This window comes from Gigantopelta aegis, chromosome 1, assembly GCF_016097555.1.
Source record: "Gigantopelta aegis isolate Gae_Host chromosome 1, Gae_host_genome, whole genome shotgun sequence".
In the NCBI taxonomy this organism is placed as follows: domain Eukaryota; kingdom Metazoa; phylum Mollusca; class Gastropoda; order Neomphalida; family Peltospiridae; genus Gigantopelta; species Gigantopelta aegis.
In genome coordinates, this window is record NC_054699.1 from 46725918 (window position 1) to 46745680 (window position 19763).

Below are 19763 nucleotides of genomic sequence, written 5' to 3' on the forward strand. Positions count from 1 at the left end.
AAATTACATACACATAAATAACCCGAAGGCAAAAACCGAAATTCTAGAAAATTTTGAAAAATATAGCCTTGTCGATCCATTTCGTGAACTTAATCCTAATTTAAAGAAATATACTTGGATAAAAAAAACTAAAAATCCAGTCAAACAAGCTAGATTAGACTTTTTCCTATTATCTGAAAATGTGATGCCACTCGTAAATAAAGTCTCGTTTGAAAGTCGCTATAGGTCTGACCATTCAGGTGTAGTCTTACATTTAAACGTATGTCATTTTGAAAAAGGTAAAGGACTATGGAAATTCAATAACTCACTACTTAAGGATAAAATATATGTTGATTATGTCAAAGAGACATATTAAACAGATTAAATGTCAATATGCCATTCCAGTATATAACGCAGAACACATTGAATCAATTTTGAATGAAAGTATACAATTCACAATAATTGACGATCAATTATTTTTAGAAGTATTATTAATGGAAATAAGGGGGAAAACAATTTCGTATTCAACATTTAAGAAAACATCGTAAAACATGTTAGAATTAAAACTTAGTGAAAAAATACAGGTGTTAGAAGAAATGAAAATAATACAAATTCTGAAGAAAAAGAAATGAACTAAAAGAAATTCGAAGGAAGAAGTTAAAAGGGAAATTCATTAGATCTAGAGCAAAATGGATAGAAGAAAGCGAGAAGCCTACTAAATACTTTTGTAATTTAGAATCGAGGAACTACTATAGCAAATTTATTTCCAAAATAGAATTAGATAACGGTAATGTAATAACTGAACAAACAAAAATCTTAGAGGAAACTAAACAATTCTATGAAAACTTATACTCTAAACGATATCCTTCTACTGGCGATAACATCAAAAATATTAATAATATTAATGCAAATAAACTATCAGATGCAGTAGCAGAAGGCTTAGAAATAAAATATAGTGAACCACTAGAATGTCTTAAAAATATGAGAAATGATAAAAGCCCTGGTTCAGATGGTTTTACGGCTGAATTTTTAAAATTATTTTGGATTGACCTAGGTCACTTTATTGTTAGATCTCTTAATTATAGTTATAATATAAATGAAATGTCCAACACTCAAACATTTGGAATTATTACTTGTATACCGAAATTAAATAAACCAAAGCAGTTTTTAAAAAATTGGCGTCCTATTACAAAAATTGGCGTCCTATAACTGTATATACAAAATAGCTTCAGGATGCATAGCCAATAGAATAAAGACAGTACTTGATACACTTATTGCTAAATATCAAACTGGTTTTATCAAAGGTAGATATATTGGTGAAAATATACGATTAATATTTGACATAATGGACTATACAGAAAGACAAAAAATACCAGGTATGTTGGTTTTGGTAGATTTTGAAAAAAGCCTTCGACTCGGTCTCCTGGTATTTTATTGAACAAACACTAGATATTTTTAACTTTAAATATTCAATAAAAAAGTGGATAAATACTCTTTATAAAAATTCTGTGTCGCGAATATTACAAAATGGGTTTCTATCAGAAAGTTTTAAGTTAGAAAGGGGTTGTAGGCAAGGCGATCCACTATTCCCCTATATTTTTATCATATGTGCTGAAATTCTAGCAATATTAATCAGAAATTCAAAGGATATTAAAGGAATACATATTGATGGGGCAGAATACCTTCTGTCTCAGTATGCAGATGATACCACCTTTATTTTAGACGAATCACCCCAGTCCCTGGACAGTACTTTAATTGTATTAGACATGTATGCAAATGTTTATGGTTTGAAAATATATTACTCGAAATCGAAAATTATATGGATAGGAAGTAAGAAATTCTCAAAAGAGGTATTTCTTCCATCAAAATGGAAGCTAGAATGGGGAGCTGAATCTTTTAGTCTATTAGGAATACACTTTTCTCAAAATATGTAACAAATGATTGATGAAAATTATGAATATAAAATATTGGAAATGAAGAAATCTATAAAATAGTGGTCAACAAGAAAATTTACCGTTTTGGGTAGAATTATTGTGCTAAAATCGCTGGTAATACCCAAAATAACGCATTTACTTATTTCTTTACCAAATCCACCGGAAAGAATATTAAAACAAATAAATAAATTACTTTTTAATTTTGTATGGCAAAACAAACCTGACCGGATAAAAAGAACAATAGTATTGCAAGATTATGAAAAAGGTGGGCTTAAAATGATAGATATTATACATTTCTCTACAGCATTAAAACTGACTTGGATACAAATTCTAAATTGGCAAATATTTTTCAGTCTATAACAGGTTTAACAACCAGAGACTTAGTTATACAAGGTGATTTTTTAATTCAGCTTAGGATAAAGAAAATTAAAAATATGTTTTGTAAGGATGTATTAAATAGTTGGATTTATTTCAACAAAAAATTAACATTTCAAAATGAAGAAGAAATTCTAAGTTTGAACATTTGGAATAATAGTAATATACTAATAGACAAAAAACCTATATTATATAAGAATTTCATTGAAAACGACGTTATATTTTTATATGATTTACTAGATAGCCAAGGGCAGTTTATGGATTATAACACTTTTAATGCAAAATATAATATAAGATACAAAAATTTAGAATATTCGTCTTTAATATGTGCAATCAAATTATTTATACAAAAAACAAAACAAATTTAAATAAACAAACATACGAAGTGCCTAAACATCCAGTATTTCCTTCGAAAATAAAGCTTCTTGCGAAAAACAAATCGGGAAGTAGAGAAATATATAAAGTACTGAATAATGCTACTGTAGTTCCTACATCACAATTGAAATATTCTCGTGAAGGATGCTGTTTTCCTACTTCAAAATGGGCAAAGTATTATAGTCTTCCATTTATGATTTTGAAAGATCCAACTCTACTATGGTTTCAGTACCAAATTTTACATAGGATTATACCAACAAATTCGTTTTTATATAAAATAAAGTATATTGCTTCCAGTACTTGTAACTTTTGTAATCGGCAACCAGAAACATTGCAACACTTGTTTTATGATTGCCCTACAGTCAGTGAACTTTGGAAAACTATAGAACAATGGTTACAGCAAAAAGACGAATGTATTCATCTTGATAAAAGTATGGTTCTATTCGGCAGCATACAAACAAATAATAAATTTGTGATTTGGCTTATTGTCAATGTAACGCATTATATATATAGAACAAAACTTCAAAAGAATATACTTCATATAACTGGAATTAAAAATGTAATTACAGATAAATTACAAATAGAGAAATACATACTCTATACAAACTGTTCACATAAAGAGTCTGATGAAAACTGGGCACCTTGGCAAAGATGTCTAGAAAATTAAACTTAGCCTTAATAGTTAAAAATGACTTAAATATAAGACACATACTGTTAGTGGTGGGGTTTTTTGTGGGGTTTTGTGTAACATGAAAGCCAATAACGTTTGTTTTCTTTATTTGGAAATATGGATTTTTCTTTTCTTCTTTACTCTCTGTCTATCTGTTTAATTTCTTTTTTATTATATATTTAGTCTGTCATTAATTTTGTGCTCCAAATTTGACTGTTTCAATTAACTAGTAATTTTATTGAATGCACTTTATATTTATGTATCTATTGTAAGATAATGATTTCAGGGCCCCAACCCTGACATTATCAATATATAAATATCTGGGACAAAAAATATATTAAAAAAAACAAAAAACCCAACCATACTCACATATGTACACACACACACACACACACACACACATACACACACATACCTACACACATGTACATGCATGTACACACACGTACACACACGTACACACACACACACACACACACATGTACACACACACATGTACACACATGCACACGTGTACACACACATACACATAGACAGACACACACACACACACACACACACACACAGAGAGAGAGACACACACACACATATACACACATATGCATACACATACAAACATACACATACACACACATGCACACACACTCATTTACACAGACAGACATACACACGCACATACACAGAATCACAAACACACACACACACACACACACACACACACACACACACACACACACACACACAGACAGAGCGAGATACAGAAAGAGAGAAATAGAGAGAAAGACACACACACACACTTACACACAAAAACAACACACAAACACAAACATATACACACGCACACAAACACAAACACACACAACGACACATACGCACGCACACACTCATTTACACACTTACACCACACACACTCGCACACATACAAAACAACACAAACACACAAACGCACATAACACACGCACACACACAAAACAACACACAAACATACACGCAAGCACGCACACAAACATACAAACACACACATACACACACACACACACACACACACACATACATAGACACACACACACGTGTACATACACATACACACAGACACATACACACACATACACATATATGCACACATATACAGAGAGAGAGAGAGCGAGCGAAACACACAGACACATACATACAAATATATATATATATATATATACACACACACGTACGTACACACACACAGAGAGAGACAGAGAGAGAGAGAGAGAGAGAGAGAGAGAGAGAGAGAGAGAGAGAGAGAGAGAGAGAGAGAGAGAAACACACATACATACAAATATATATACACGCACGTACACACACATGTACACACAAAGACACACACACATACCTATACACATATGTACCCACACAAACGTACACGTACACACGTACACGTACAGACACGTACACACACAACATAAAAGAAAACAAAATACGAATAAGACTGCTACGTAGGCATATTTATAAAAACAACAAACTCAAACAACAACAAAACCCAACCGAAAACAAGCTACAACTACAAAAACATCTGCAGACTAACAAAAGAAAATAATAATAATAATAATAATAATAATAATAAAACCTCTAAAATAGGTGCCTATCTACCTGGCGCATGTGAGGCCACGGGAAATTAAAAACAAAGATCAAATGAAAAGATGATTCTTTATGAAGGGCATTCATTCCTCAAATCGATGAGCACTGATAACAAAACGAACTGACAGGAATAATGAAGTGGAAGAAATCACGAAATGATAATTAGAACTAGCAAACAAAATGAAGGATTGTTGATTAGAGACTAGTTAAAACCTGAAAGATAATCAATTTTATTCAGCGACGCACACAGATCATTTCTCATTTATGGTTATATGACGTTAGACATATGGTTGTCGATCACACGGAATATGAATTGGAAACCGGCAGCAGTCCGGCCATTGGTTATTCGTTTCGATTAGCAGCGAGGGTATTTTATATGCGCCATCTTATAACAGGATAGTACACGGCTTTTGTGAAATCAGCTTGAACGAGACATATCCCATTGAGCCCAACGACGGGAATCGATTCTTAATATTAGTGCTCGGTCCGAATATTCTCTCGCTAATTTCCTATTAAATATTGGATTAGTACTTTGAAGTATTTCGAATATCTGGATGTTTTATGTTTAGAAGAAAATGACTCTAAATGAGACGGATAGTGCGTTTTATTTGAATTGCAAGATCGACCCTGGATGCTGCTTGTCACGTGCATTAAGTCAGGAACATAAAGCATGCCTGTAGTTTCAGAACATATACACGGATACGGACACGATCAGATGTTTCCTGATATGAATGCTGATAATATGATCTTTTACAACCAACACCGCCCTCCCTCACCCTCAGTAATGTTTTGTTACGCAGTGCCGTGATGGTTTCACGTTCATTGCCCTGCATCTAACTGATGAATTTGACACACAATGGAATGTCACGTCTTTTGAGAATTCTCCTTGCTCTTATGGCATTATTGTCTTGTAACGACGACGTCGACAGAACATAGAATTCGTGACACTTCGTTTGGTAGCTCTGATTGATCTCACAATGCTATGTTCTGGCAATCACGGCGTTCACAGAAAATGACTGACGATTTTTATAGGAAGACTATTTGCTCTTATGACAGTTCAGTTTTTGTCGGTAATGGATCGAAACTGATATGTCAAAGAGGGATGACTATCGATCTTGGAACTTCAAGGAGGAACACATTTTAAGTTTGTCAAGGAAACATAATTGTTTCCAGAGGTGTGTGACTGTGTGTGTCTCTGTGTGACTGTGACTGTGTGTGTGTGTGTGTGTGTGTGTGTGTGTGTGTGTGTGTGTGTGTGACTGTGTGTGTCTGTGTGTGTGTGTGTGGTATGTGTGTGTGTGTCTCTGTGTGTGTGTGTGTGTGTCTGTCTGTGTGTGTCTGTGTGTGTGTGTGTCTGTGTGTGTGTCTGTGTGTGTGTGTGTGTGTCTGTGTGTGTGTCTGTGTGTGTGTGTGTCTGTGTGTGTCTGTGTGTGGTGTGTCTGTGTGTGTGTACGCCACTGTGTGTGTGTGTATGTGTGTGTGTCTGTGTGTGTGTGTGTCTGTGTGTGTGTCTGTGTGTGTGTGTGTGTCTGTGTCTGTGTGTGTGTGTCTGTGTGTGTGTGTGTGTCTGTGTGTGTGTGTGTGTTGTCTGTGTGTGTGTGTGTCTGTGTGTGTGTGTGTGTATAATGTGTGTGTGTGTGTATGTGTGTGTGTGTCTGTGTGGGCTGTGTGTGTGTGTGTCTGTGTGTGTGTGTGTATGTGTGTGTGTGTGTGTGTGTGTGTGTGTGTGTGTGTGTGTGTGTGTCTGTGTGTGTGTGTCTGTGTGTGTGTGTGTGTGTGTCTGTGTGTATGTGTATGTGTTGTGTGTGTGTCCTGTGTGTGTGTGTGTGTGTCTGTCTGTGTGTGTGTGTGTGTGTGTGTCTGTCTGTGTGTGTGTGTGTGTCTGTGTGTGTGTGTGTGTGTCTCTGTGTGTGTGTGTGTGTGTGTTTGTTTGTGAACAAAAACAGAAACACAAACATAGGAACAATCCTAAAACACTACTACTACTACTTACTACTACTACTACCACTACCTCTACTTCTACTACCACCACTACCACCACTACTACTACTACTACTACTACTACTACTACTACTACTACTTACTACTACTACTTCTACTTCTACTTCTTCTTCTACTACTACTACTACTACTACTACTACTACTATATACTACTACGCCTATTATACTATTATATTATTATATTATTATTATTATTACTATTATTATTATTATATTATTATTATTATTTTATTTTTAATTTATTTATTTTTGGCCTCTAATCTCTCTCGTCGTCTCTCCTCTCTCTCTCTCTCTCTCAAGGGGGGCTCTCCTCTCTCTCTCCTCGTCTCTCTAAAGTCTCCTCTCCTCTCTCTCTCCTCTCTCTCTCTCTGTGTGTGTGTGTGTATATATAGATATATACATACAGGGCAGGATTTAGACCTTGAGGGACCGGGGCACTTCAGGTTCGGGGGCCCCTCAACATAGAAATTAAACTACATGACACATAAAAATAAAAAATTAACTAATTTTATAATTATTACATTTTTTATACAGGATGTCCTTAATCTGGGGGACCTCTCTAGCAGAGGGGCCAGGGCAATTGCCCTTTCCCCCCCTTATAAATCCGGCACTGAGCAGGATAAAGCCGATATATTAAGACTGCAACCAGTTATTTCTTTTATGCTGCAATCCTACGGAAATAGTCGGAAAAAAATCATCATTTATTCCATTTCTGTGTACGCAAATAAAGTATCGTCAACCTAGCAAGGCTTTTGTCGTAGGACGTCATACGAGATACATGACGTCATTTCTTGCAAGATGCTAGCTACATTCTGTCGCATTAAAAAACAATTTAAACTCTAATTCATAATAAATATACAGGTTTTATATTGCTATCGCAAAACTAAAAGTGATTTGTATTTACTGTACTGATTTAAAGAGTATGTTTATTGGAAATCTAATCTGAAATACTGGAGTCGAGTCACGTGACCTATATTTTTGGTCTGTGACAGAAAATATAGAGATTGATCTAATCATCATATTTTGCCAATGTATACAGTGATTTATGGATAAATATACATATATACATACAGACAGACAGACATACAGACACACAGGCATACATACATGCATACACACACACATACATACATACATGTTTCATGCACGTAAGCGGGATCGACCGCGTAGATTGTAGGCCCCATGCATATGGTTGAATTAAAGAGCTTCCTTTTTTATGGAAGCTTCGATAGCTCAGAGCGTATCGTGGTTAGCCTTGCAATTTGCGGGCGAATCGGTGCCACAGGTTCGAGTCCCAGCAACGGCATGGGACACTTTGTGAGGCCAGAAAGTATTTAATTATCCCCTGCTCCAGTGCGTTAAGATCTATGTTTATAATAGTCAACCTCGACATATACTACTCAAAAGAATTTAAGGGTCTAAAATTTATAACCAAATAAGTTTTAGAGAGTATTAGATTGATGATGTAAACTACACCACAAATTTAATTTATTGTTCCATATTTACAAAAAAACAACAAATAAACGTCACTGTATACAAGAAAGTCACATGTTGTCAAACATGGATTTTACACATTAGAACATTCGTTTAATAGTGTGTGAATCCACCCCTGGCGCGAATACACTCGACACATCGTTGCCTCATGCTGTTGATCAGACGTCTGAAGAACTCTTGGGGAATGGCCTGCCACTCTGCCATAAGAAGTTGACCCAGATCATGAAGGTTGGCCGGAGGGGCATGGTTATCCCGAACTCTCCTGCCTAATTCGTCCCCGGCCACTCTATTGGGGTCAAGTCAGGCGAATATGCTGGCTATCCATCCTGGCGATACCTTGTTGTCTGAGAAAGTCCGTTACCACCCTGGCGCGGTGGGGTCTGGCATTGTCATCCTGCAGAACTGCCCCGCCGCCAATCTGCTGAAGGCTGGGAGAACCAACGGCCGGATAATCTCATTCAGATAGCGGATTCCATTCAGATTGCCATCCACCACATACAGGGGGGTCCTGTGGTGGATAGAGATGCCGCCCCACACCATGACGCTGCCACCACCGAACCGGTGACGTTGTCTAACGTTAACGTCAGCGAAGCGCTCCCCAGGACATCTGTAGACACGAACCCGACCGTCGTTGAACTGGAGACTAAACCTGGACTCATCAGTGAACATCACTCGACCACACTGAACACGTTGCCACCGCAGATGAAGCGTGCAACATTGACGTCTGGCCGTTCTGTGACGTGGTAGGAGTGGTGGTCGAACAGCCTGGCGACGGCAGCGTAGATTGTTGGCTCTCAGACGATTGCGTATGGTTAGATCAGACACTCGAGTTCCAGTCGCAGTCCGCAGATTGTCACGTAATCGGCGTGCAGTGGTTGTGCGTTGACGTAGAGCCATATTGGTGATGTAGCGGTCCTCTCTATTTGTAGTGCTTCGGGGTCTTCCCGAAAGTGGACGATTTCGAACAGAATTCGTTGCTTGGTACCGTTGCCACAGTCGGCCAACGACACTCTGACTGACACTAAGTCTCAGAGCAACATTTCTTTGCGTATTGCCATCCTGAAGCCAAGCAATAGCCCTTCCTCGATCTTCGATAGTCAGTTGACGTCGTACCATTGTCGAATTTGAAGTGTGCACCGTACACGAACGCAAGCTCCAATTATACGGAAATTCAGCATTGGGAACATGGAATACACATGCAAAACGTGCAAATGAAGCGCTTTGTGAAAAAGCAAGTTATGGGCACTTAGCAGACCTTTCGTTTTCGCCCTAATTTACGTGCAAATGTAAGCATGTTTTCGCCATTAGAACTAGTCGACAGTGTCAATGACAGTGGATTTTAATACATTTATGGGTTGCTTAGACCCACTTTCGTCAAAATGGAACAATACCATGCGTGACATTATGGTCTAGCTAATATAATTGACATTCAGAAAATAATGTCGAAAATATCGTCTGACCCTTAAATTCTTTTGAGTAGTATATACATACAATATATAGATATGCACACATCAATACATACTAGCCAGTGCCAGGTCTGCCCACTGTTTCATGCACATAAAGTAAAGTCTGTTTTATTTAACGACGCCACAAAAGCACATTGATTTTTTATGTTATCATCGGCTATTGGACGTCAAACATATGGTCATTCTGACACTGTTTTGTTTTGCACCGACCAGTGATCCATAACTGGTTCAACAAAGGCCATGGTTTGTGCTATCCTGCCTGTGGGAAGCGCAAATAAAAGATCCCTTGCTGCTAATCGGAAAGAGTAGCCCATGTAGTGGCGACAGACGGGTTTCCTCTCAAAATCTGTGTGGTCCTTAACCCTATGTCTGACGCCATATAACCGTAAATAAAATGTGTTGAGTGCGTCGTTAAATAAAATAAAGAACGTTCAGGTTTGTTTATCAACACACCGAAACACTTTCCATAGTTTGCACGTGCATCACGCAGTTGCCCCATACACGCGCGTGGGGTGTCATTCTTGATTTTGACAATTTCCAGGAAGGTCGATTAATCACTGTGGAACAATATTTCTGTCAATCTGTTTCATTCTGTTGATCACACAGTTTTGTTTTGTTTTTAGTTATTTTTGTTATTTGAATTTGCAATTTACTGATGAAAAAAACGTCAACTTTCAACTTTCACTTCTGGCCCCAATCGCCCTTCAAGATATTTGGTGGTCATAAAACCTACTGTAATACTGAACTACCGGTTGTAATGTTTGCCCAATTAATTCACTATTATCATATAACCATTCTTCACAGCTAATATACCTTACAATTTTGGCAAATGTAAATTCTTATTAGAGTCCTCCTACGTTTTTGAAGAGTATATATATATATTAGTTGATATTCTGTACCTCATTTGGATATAGCTATAAAGACAAACTCACGTGATAACGATTTACGCCTTTTAAGAAACAATCATAGCAACTTGCTCCCCTCACCCATCCAAGATGTAATAACAAGCCGTGGTTTGATTGGTTTCATTGCATAGAAAAAAAACCCCAAAATGATGTGGCACAAGTTGGCAAACCGTGGTTTGATAATAAATCAAAGGTGAATTCTCCGGAGTGTTTTTTTAAAAATACGTCGGCAAAAAGTAATCAGCTTCTTCTTTGTTAAGAACATATGGAAAAGAAAAAAATAGAGAAAAAACAAGCAAAACACATTAGACACTAAAAGGTATTCATTTGATATTCTAAGAAGAATTAATCATTAGCAATATTATTCCAAGTTTCTGAAACGTAAACGAGCTGAAACTATTTAATTTTAGACCATCTGAAACATTTAAATCTTTAATCAAGTGTTAACAAATATATAACGATAATTTCTTTTAAAGAAAATGATATTATATTTAATGAGCTTCAAAACATTATAAGCCTTCACTAACAGAAACTGGCGATGCGTAACCTGAAAAGACACACAAATCTAGTTAATGAGTGTGTCATTAGTGATAATTTTATTTTAAAGGTTATTTGAATCGGTTCTGCTTGTAATATTTGTATGTTATCAAACGACTGCCTTTCCACCCGTTCGTGTACGGTTATCATTCTGACAGTTTAAAAAACAAATCGCTCCAGATAGTTACAGCATAGATATGTTAGACCGATGCTTTGTATATTGTTTTTCATATTTATCATTAATGACCAAGTTTATTTGGTTTATAAATGTGTTGTTTATTTTCAATTCAAGCTTGGAATTATTAATGACATTTTAGCAATAGCATTTAATAAGTAGCCATTGTCATTAAAACACACACACACACACACACACACACACACAGACAACACACACACCACACACACACACACAGAGAGAGAGAGAGAGAGAGAGAGAGAGAGAGAGAGAGAGAGAGAGAGAGAGAGAGAGAGAGAGAGAGAGACAGACAGACAGACAGACAGACACACACACAGAGAGAGACAACACACAGACACACACAAACACATACACAAAAAACAATGCAAAAACAAAGTAAAAAAAATAAAAAAAAAAAAAAAATAAAAAAACGTAAACAGAAACAAAACAAAACAAAAATCCAAAGAAACAAAACAAATGGATTAGACACAAAGAAAGAAATACAGAACAAACGAAAGAAAAGAAGCACCGGCTAAACCGTATTTAGTGTAATACCAACATAAGTGTTCTTAGCTGAGTTACCTCCACCCCACCCCCACCCCCCACCCCTTATTGATATTGACACCAATATCAGTAGGGGGGTGGGGGAGGGGGGCGATGCTGGAGGTGATTCTAGCTAAAGTTTTCTACGTGCTCGATAATCAGATATCAGATTTGCTACAATCAAAACACAAACAAAAGACACAAAACAAGGCATAACAATCTGATTACGAAGATGTAATGGGTTTGCAATTGATCTCAGGCGGTGCGTATACAGATAAATACAGTGCCGGATTTATAAGGGGGCATAGGGGCAATTGCCCCCCCCCCCCCACACCTGCCAGAAGGCCCCCCAGACTAAATAAAGAAAGAAAGAAATGTTTTATTTAAAGACGCACTCAACACATTTTATTTACGGTTATATGGCGTCAGACATATGGTTAAGGACCACACAGATTCTAAGAGGAAACCCGCTGTCGCCACTACATGGGCTACTCTTCCGATTAGCAGCAAGGGATCTTTTATTTGCGCTTCCCACAGGCAGGATAGCACAAACCATGACCTTTGTTGAACCAGTTATGGATCACTGGTCGGTGCAAGTGGTTTACACCTACCCATTGAGCCTTGCGGAGCACTCACTCAGGGTTTGGAGTCGGTATCTGGATTAAAAATCCCATGCCTCGACTGGGATCCGAACCCAGTACCTACCAGCCTGTAGACCGATGGCCTGCCACGACGCCACCGAGGCCGGTCCCAGACTAAAGACTTCCTTTATATAAAAAAGTAATAATTATAAAATTTATAAAATGTAATTTAATTTCTATGTTGAGGGGCCCCCGAATCTGAAGAGCCCCCCCCCCCCCGGTTAAATCCGACCCTGGATAATTATAGAGGGGGTGGGGGTGGGTGGGGGTGTGGGGGGTTATCTAGGCTGTGGATAGTGAAGAGCTATGCTCCCCAGGAAATACTGTTGGAAACAAGAAAACAAATCGCTTTGACCCCCGACCAGCTGTATACGCCGCTGGGTTTATAGAAGGACCGAGGTATCTGGTTTTAGTTCCCAGTTTACAACGACTGCCACTTATACCGTGCACCAACACAAACTAAGACAACATCTCTGTGTAGTGTACTATACCAAATGAAATCTCATATGCGACAATGATAACATATGCGGTTAAAAACATTATATGCAATATATCAGTCAAATTATGACCCATACATATGAATGCTCCAACCCCTCCACCAATGTATTAACTGAACAAAGTGGAACCTTTATTGGCTCATTTCCGGATGTTTCTACTAGTTCCACTAGTTTCCACTAGTTTCCACTAGTTCTGGCCAAAATTGTTGTACTTAGTTTTACAGGTACCCTGTACATGAAGAGTTTAGGCGCAAAACGCGATATATCCATTTTTTTCATTTTCAGAAAAAGTGATTTTTTTAATTGGCGTATATCACGTTTTGATAAAAAAAACAAAAACAAACAGAATTTACCCAATACAATTTCATCAGGATCAATCACGTTTTGCGGCAAATCAGCGGACCTACGATTAGCCCTTACTGACATACAATAATGGCTTTAACTAAAGACATGAAAGAAAATGGTTTATATCGCGTTTTGCGCCTGAACTCTTCACATGTTTCAAGTATAATGCTACTTAACGCAATGGAAAAAGATGAAATAAAATTGCTTCTAACCATGTTATATTTATTTACATGGTTTCTGAACACGTGGTTTTTATTGACTTAGTTTCTAACCACGTGTTTTTCATTTACTTGGTTTCTGAACACGTGTTTTTTATTTACTTGGTTTCTGAACACGTGGTTTTTATTTACTTGATTTCTGAACACACAGGGCCGAATTTACTCAGCCTATTTTTGTTAACCGCAGGTGTTTAAGTATTGTAGACGTTTGCGGTTACACGCGTATAAGTCTAAAACAGGCTTTGTAAGTCCGACTCACGGTTTTTAATTACTAGATTTGTGAGCATGTAGTATTATTAACGGTTAACTTGGATGCTGCTGTCTGTAACAAATACTGGTATGCATGTTATAAGTTATGGGTTACATAATAGTTTTACGTTCTTGTTGTTAGCGTCTTTAAAGCCAGCTTAACTCGGTTTACTTTGCCCCTTTTTACCGACTTACATGTGAGAATACATTGACATCGATACCATTAATAAAAAGGTCACGTTATGACAACGCAAATTACATACTTAATCCAACCATTGTCCGAGTATTTTACAGCATACGTTTGTACAATACGATTTTGACCTTTCTAAGCAATTAGAATTACGAGTTAGGGTAACTTATATGTGTTCGTTAAAGGACATTCGTTTAATTCCTAGTGTTTCTTTAGTAATACATGACCATTAAATATCGTAAAATACGATCAAGGATCTTTGAAATTTGAGAGCTAAACATGCAATAAACCGGACCCTCTGTAAACCGGAATTCTCTATTAACCCCCCCCCCCCCCCCCAACAAAAAACCAAAACAAAACAAAACAAACAACAACAAAAACAAAACAAAAACAAACAAACAACAAAACAAACAACAACAACAACAACAACAACAACAAAAACCAAAAAAACCCCAAACAAACCTGGACGATGTTTTACTGTCCCGTTTTAAATTATCAGTACAGAAAATTGTTTCTTTAAACCAGATACCCCTTAAAACCTGACTTTTTACTTGAACCCATTTGTGTCCGATTTATAGAGGTTTCACAGTATACCACAGATAGCGTACACTGTACAATACAAGTATATGATCTTAAACATAGCACGCGTGTGACAATGACAGTCTTCTCGAACTGAGATATGGGTCCATGGCAAAATGTTTGAACCTTGGACGATTGGATATATAACACAATGTTACGGGGAATGCCTTTATGATAATATGTAAACACAGATGATGCTTCTTTTGAATTGCCTATTATATACGTTAACTTTTAAACAATATAATTAAAGACGTAAACTTTTAAACAATATAATTAAAGACGTTAACTTTTAAACAATATAATTGAAGACGTTAACATTTAATCAGTATAATTAAAGACGTTAACTTTTAAACAATATAATTAAAGACGTTAACTTTTAAACAATATAATTAAAGACGTTAACTTTTAAACAATATAATTGAACATATTCACATCTTCTCGCTCATGTTTTATTATTTCTTTTATTTGGTTAAATGGAACTATATTGACATGCATAATGATGGGTAGTTTGGCGGTTCGCGCAGTAACACAGCCGACCTAAAGTACTGTCGGAAATAGAATAAAAAATATTTTCGTCGATTATTTCTTTCATATTAAACTGACAAGTAAATAGTTTGTAAATACCCATTCAATGATACTTTACCTAATTTAGCATTTACTTGTTTGGGCTCTCATTGAAGTAAACGGAAGTGTTTAGTAAACAGGTGATTTGTGACCTTTATTGGAAGACTATAACATATTTTGATCAATTTCATTTACCCTTAAACACACTTATAATTTATAACTGCAAGTTAACTGATTAGTTTGAATTGCAGCATAAATTATTAATTATGACAAGCATATTTATTGAATATAAATTCGATATAAGTAGATTAGAAATTTACACAATCATACAACAATTTAAAGGTGTATATATTGCGAGCTGTGATAAAGATTCTTCAATAAAAATGTATATATTTCTACCAGTAGATAAAATTATTTCCTATAATCGTTTATTGGCATATTGTAAAAGGTGTCTTAATTAAATCTTAAATCAAAATTTTATTTAAAAAAAAAAAAAAAAGAAAAAAAAAAAAAGAAGAAAGATTTGCAATAGCTGTCATTGGGCAAAATTGAGATAGCACCTTTAATACGGGTATAATGGATCACTCATAATGGCTCTTGACAGTTTTGCTCAAAAGTTACTTATACATGACTACAAATAGTTTGTTTTGGAGAGGGATAGGGGCAAACTATCATCAGAAACAGTCCCTCACATATTGTAACAGCAATGAAATTGACAAATGTGGACCAGTAAAGTGCACAAAACACCTGTTTACTGATTTTTGTTTTAATTTCAAGAGTAAACACCACCTTGAGCATCAATGAGCGCCCAAACAAGTAAATGCTAAATTAGGTAGACTATTATTAAATAGATATTTACAAAATATTTACTTGTCAGTATAATATGTAAGAAATAATCGACGAAAATAATGTTTATTCTATTTCCGACAATACTATAGTTGCGTACATTGGCGAATCCGCGCTATTAGCTAGTCCAGTTTACAGTAAATGCTGTTTGTAAACGAAATTCCACTTTATGGTATGCAATGAATACAAAACCACATACGTGTGTGTTTCTGCTTTCTGTATCCCAATCGGGTATTTCCTGCAGGAAACTCATCTACACTGGAATTCCCTCAAAACGGGACTTTTTTTTTAGATAATTTTTTTTAATTATCAGTACATAAAATATAGCTTCTTTAAAACAGATACCAATTAAGGTTTTTACTTGACATCAATTTGTGTCCGATTTAGGTAGGTTTCACTGTATATCATAAGTAGCGTACTCAGTAAGTAGCGTATTCAGTAAGTAGCGTACTCAGTAAGTAAAATATAAGTACATGTACGTACTCTCTAAAACATCAAACGTCCTCAGCTGCCTTCCCGCACCGATGTGTGAGTTCATGGCGTAATGCTTGAACCTCAGATGATTGGACGTCGGCACGAAAATCAAACAACAATGAATGAATCACGCATCAAATGCGTTGCCGTTTTCGTAGCCTTCAGGAATGATAAGACTATTAACAATTCATGTTTCACTGGCCTTGCATGGCCGCGTCTAATGGATACTGATTGATGTTGTTGGTTGGATTTCCGACGGATGCTGGCATCTACTAATCGATGGCCGGCGTCGGCTGATCAACATCTCCGTGCACGCTGCTGTGGGTGCATTCCACCAGCTCAGTGCGTCGCACGTGTCATGTAGGTCCTACAGTGGGGCATTCAAATCTCAGGTTATTCCTGGGATCAAGTAAGACAGACACATCAAGACAATTATCGCACTTCACTGATTTGCCAATACTTGAAATTCTGTTATTCCACAAATATCAAATATTCTGAAACCACAAATAATTTCTGTGACGTCATTCGATTGTTCTCTGTCTTTTATTAACTTTGGACCTGTGGTTAGAGTGTTCCACACTAACTGGCTCACAAAGGTGCTTAACGTATCGCAAATTGTATCCTTTTATTTGTATTGCAAATACCTGTTATGGAATATAGGTGAGTGTGCAGGGAGAGGATTGCGGTGGGTCGAACTCCCTCTACTCAAGTTTAAAAAAAAAAAAAAAAAAAAAATCGGAGTACAGTATATAACTTAAACAGTTACTGCACTTCCTGTTACTGGAAGGGGGCGGAACGTAGCCCAGTGGTAGATCGCTCGCTCGATGCGCGATCGGTCTGGGATCGATCCCCGTCGGTGGGCCCATTGGGCTATTTCTCGTTCCAGCCAGTACACCACTACTGGTATATCAAAGGTCGTGGTATGTACTACCCTGTCTGTGGGATGGTGCATATAAAGAGACCCCTTGCTGCTAATCGAAAAAAGTAGCCCATGAAGTGGCGACAGCGGGTTTCCTATCTCAATATCTGTGTGGTCCATTACCATATGTCCGACGCCATATAACCGTAAATAAAATGTGTTGAGTGCGTCGTTAAATTAAACGTCTCCTTTCCTTTCCTGTTACTGCAGTATTTATTTACCACGTAGTCTCCGTCTCAGAACTGTCCAGCCAGTGCTCCACGACTAGTATATGAAAGGCCTTTGTATATTTTATCCTGTGTGTGGGGTAGTGCATATCAAAGATCCCTTGCTAGTAATGGAAAACAAATGTAGCGGATTTCCTCTCTGAGACTATATGTCAAAATCACCAAATGTTTGAGATCAAATAGCCGATGATTAACAAATCATTGTGCTCTAGTGGTGTCGTTAAACAAAACAAGCTTCATTTATCGTCTCTGAACTGAAACACCTCTCGTTACGGATTCGTGAAATAACTACTGTCCAGAGAATAGAACTACTTATCCATCCTTAACATTAAAGGGACATTCCTGAGTTTGCTGCATTGTAAGATGTTGTCGACTAATAAAATATTTCTACGATTAAACTTACATATTGTATATATTTTCTTATTTAGAATATCAGTGTCTCTATATTCAATGTGTTTCTGGTCGTCTTAATATTTGTAAGAAGCCCAAACTGGATTTTGTCTTCAAATAATTTCGCACGTACAAAACAAATATATTTTAGAAAATATTTGTAGTACAAATATTAGAACGATTAGAAACACGTTTAATATACAGCCACTAATATTTTATGCAGAAAAATATATTTGATATGTAATTACAATCGTTAAAAAATCTATGTTAGTTGATAGCATCTTACAAATTGCATCAAACTCAGGAAGTCCCTTTATCCGGGGCTTGGATCATCAGTCCTTCAAGCGTGTTACATTCCTCTTAGTAATATATATTTATTATATACATAGCAATGAAATATATAGATCTACAGAAACCATAAAAGTGATATCCGGTGAAAAGTCATATTTGTACTGTATTTTAGCTACAGTGAAAATGTAGAAATCGTATTTACTTTTTTGTAAAAGTTCATGATTGAATTATCTCCCTTTGTCTCGTTTCTTCGTAATTATGTTTGATGATTACCAATGCATCTGATCGTATTTGAAAAAAAATGTACCTGTAAAAAAGGGATATGAAGTGGAATTACGATAAAATATCTAAAACGAATTGAATACGAACTGAATATGAAAATGATGGCACAATGTTCTGAGTGTAAGTTAAAATTTAACGGCGTTCGATTTTTTGTTGTTGTTTTTTTTAAAAATTTTTAGGATCGCTTTGTCAGGTATGTTTGCATAGCAGTAGGCTGTTATTAAATACATGCTAATTTAATAATTAAATAAAGATAATTGTTATTCAAATTTCTTTTAAAAGGTCAAGGCCCTATGGTCAAGTAAATTTTCTGGGAAAGTTCCATCGCAAGAAATATATCATTGCGTTACGTGTTTTCGATAGGATAAGCGAAATATATTAACAAAAAGCTAAATGTATTGTCAAAAATTAGAAACGATGTATATTATATATAATAAATATACCATCTCATGACGTTTTTCGAATATGATTTTTATGTCAACTCGTGATGTGTGAAAATCATATTTTCACTCGTTGCTTCACAATTTTTGAAAATATGGTTTTGACACATCACTCACCTGTGAATTAGACTCTATATATTAGCTGTGAGCAAGGTCATGACGTCACGGTACAAAAATAAAATGCTGTGAATTTTATAATAATTATATTAAAATTATATGTATGATTGAAGTAGAAAATATTTCTGGCACTCGTCCTTTGTATATGATTTTTCTGACACTCATCGCAAGAAAATCAATGTTTTGGGGAGAGCTTTAGCGAGTTCCAAGGATTTATTTCAATTCTTTCGTCAGCAAAATCATCTACAAAAGGACTTGTGCCTAAAACTGTTACTTGCATATGGTTTGTCTGACACTTGTCAAGAATGATTTTGTTCAGAAAGAAAATATCGATATCAATAAAAAGGACTCGCGTCAGAAACTGTTATTCTTAAACCGTTATCGCCGTTATTTACAGTACGAGTGGTTGAATCAAAGGTATCTAACGAG